At 36.4% G+C, this 2,625-nt stretch overlaps 1 protein-coding gene across 1 annotated transcript in view; it reads right to left on the reverse strand.

Moving 5' to 3' along the window:
- LOC107687221 (muscarinic acetylcholine receptor M5-like) overlaps positions 1–2,248 on the reverse strand; it is an 8,875-nt gene extending 6,627 nt beyond the window's left edge. The window contains exon 1 of the mRNA XM_016484459.1: positions 2,095–2,248. The gene's annotated coding sequence lies outside the window, so the exon portion shown is untranslated. The remainder of the gene's footprint in view (positions 1–2,094) is intronic.
- Between the last annotated feature and the right edge of the window lie 377 nt (positions 2,249–2,625).

The raw sequence follows: 2,625 nt of genomic DNA on the forward strand, positions 1-2,625 counted from the left end.
TGTGTGTGTCTGTCTGTGTCTGTCTGTGTGTGTGTGAGTGAGTGTGTGTGATCTGACCCGTGTCTCATGTCCCTGAGTTCTGCTGCAGTTTGAGTCTCAGATGAAGCTGCTGACGCTGAAGATCCTGCAGCTCATTTATCATGCAGTGCAAAAATCTGCTGCTCTTCCTCATCGTTTACCAGTGCAGACATCAAACCTTCTCCAATCAGAAATGAATGCAGAATAACAGGCTTGTATTCTGAGAAACTGATCAAAATGAAGTGAGTTTCTGCTTTTTCTGACGCCAGAGGCAATCTTGGATCTTGATTTAAGAGACTTTAGATGCTTGTACTAGAATACAGCACAGCATCTTTCTCACGCTCTTTACTTTACATGTGTTTTCGGGAGACACCATCATTAAGATTTCCATGAATGTTCTCCTGTAGGGAACTCACAGCACGAGCCGAATGATTCAACAAAACAACACAAAACTCGCTCGCATTCTGAGCTTCAGGGCTGTTGCTCTGTGACCCTGTAACGGACTGATTATTCAGATTATTGGGGAATATGCTCTATATTCATCATTCATAATTCATCAGCATGCTTTAAAGGGGTCACATCATACATTATTCATCATTTATTTTGGTCCTGAGGCCTCAAGTTTGTCGAGTTTTAGGGACAAAACTGTTTATTATTTTTTACGCTGTGATTCTTCAGAAGGAACGGCTCAAGCTTTCATATGTCTCAATGCAACAGTTTCAATATATATAGTTTCAATATTTTTTTTAAATATAAATATACTTTTTAAAAGCATTTAAAATATATATTTTCCCTCCATATATTTAAATCTAATCCATGAGTCACATTTGAAGAAAAACTTTATTTGCTCTATCATGTGTGAACATATTTACACATTTGAATAAAAATAAACCATGAATAAAAGCTAAATGCAGGCTACTGTAAGATTGTAAAAGTATTTTCTCGCCCCTGGAAAACATTTTTGAAACTAGGTTAAAACTAGACATATTTTGAATTTCAACATATACTTGGCATATATTTAAAAAAAAAAGATATATATATATATATTTTTTTTTAATTATTTATTTCTTTATTTTTGTCATAAACATGAAACAAATATTGAAACATGAAACCATTTCAGTGTTTTATAGGCATTTTGTTAATCTTTTTGCAACCTTTCATGAAACATTGTTTCATTTTTTCTTTGAAACTTTGAAACAAAAACTGACACATTTCAGCATTCAAAGGTGGTCATGTGCGGATTAATACTGGGGCAGAAAACAATATTAAGTTCATATTTGTTCATCTATCATCCTAAAGACCCCGATCTCAATCCAGCGACTCTTAACTATGGCTGATTGAGCGTGTTTTACAGCGTCTCAGGTCAGATCTCTGCAGGACTCGTTAAAATCACGGCTGAGCGACTCTAATCTGTGTGATTAGTCCTGATGAGGAAACCAGAGACGGACAGAAACACTCTCCACACTAAACTACACCGCAGTCTGAGAAACCTACAGATCCAGATTCACTTCTGATGCATGGTGAATGTGTGTGAACGTACACGTGATCTCCTGACAAACAGATCCACACAAGCTCTCAAATCTCAGGTCAAACGCCAGGTTGGGGCAAGTTGTCACAAATGTTTTATTCTGATATTAATTCATTCAGTAGGCCAAGACAATGGTTTGATATTTTTGTAAATTATTTATAGATTTGATCTATCATTTTTATCATTATTTCATGATTCACAAGTTGCTGAAAGCCATTATAAAACCTTTAAACTAAACTATGTTTACTATGTTTATAAAAACTATATTTTAAAAAGAAAGATATTAAATATTTAAATAAAAAAATGTAAAGATGAAAGGAGAGCAACATTACCAGACAGACAATTTTAGACAGATATTCAAGTCAATAAACTGCTGTGACAACTTACCCCACACCGTGTGACAACATGCCCCGCTGCAGAGCTCAGTGTGCGTCCAATGATCTTGAATTAACGCTGAAGTCTAGATTTGAAGGTTTGTTCACCGGAGGGAACAGTGTGACAACATGCCCCGCTCTGGCCTGCTCTTCACAGACTGAAGCTGTACTTACAGAAACCTCGTCCAGCAGCAGATGTCCTCAGGTAAACATGGTAAACGTCTGCGGTTTTACTCCTCCAGCATTTATAAATCCAGTGTGAGTGAAATGTTCCATCAGAACACAAGTGGATCTGCAGACAAACACACTCACACTAGAGAGAAGATCAGGAGCAGAAATAATGAAGATGCTGAGACCAGCAGGAGTGAGACGAGAGTGCTGCACACACACACACACACACACAGCTGACGCTCTGAGAGACTGAGAGAGAGAGAGAGAAACAGGGAGAGAGAGAGTGCTACAGTATTTTTTTTTAAATGTGCATGTTTTGATAAATGTTATATATATATAGTTATGAACAAATGTTCTTGCAGTAACATTAATAGAATGTTTGTTCAAAGTCATTAATAGAAAAATTTATAATGTTTAATAATTTTCTCAAAATTGTAGCATGAAACCGTTACATTGTGCACGGTTGCATGCTCATCAAATGTTTTCAAATGTTGCTTGAGAACCTTCAAAAGTAACGTTCCACTAATGTTTGCA

The sequence above is a fragment of the Sinocyclocheilus anshuiensis genome, unplaced genomic scaffold (genome assembly GCF_001515605.1).
Source record: "Sinocyclocheilus anshuiensis isolate Anshui unplaced genomic scaffold, SAMN03320099.WGS_v1.1 scaffold1569, whole genome shotgun sequence".
NCBI classification, from domain to species: domain Eukaryota; kingdom Metazoa; phylum Chordata; class Actinopteri; order Cypriniformes; family Cyprinidae; genus Sinocyclocheilus; species Sinocyclocheilus anshuiensis.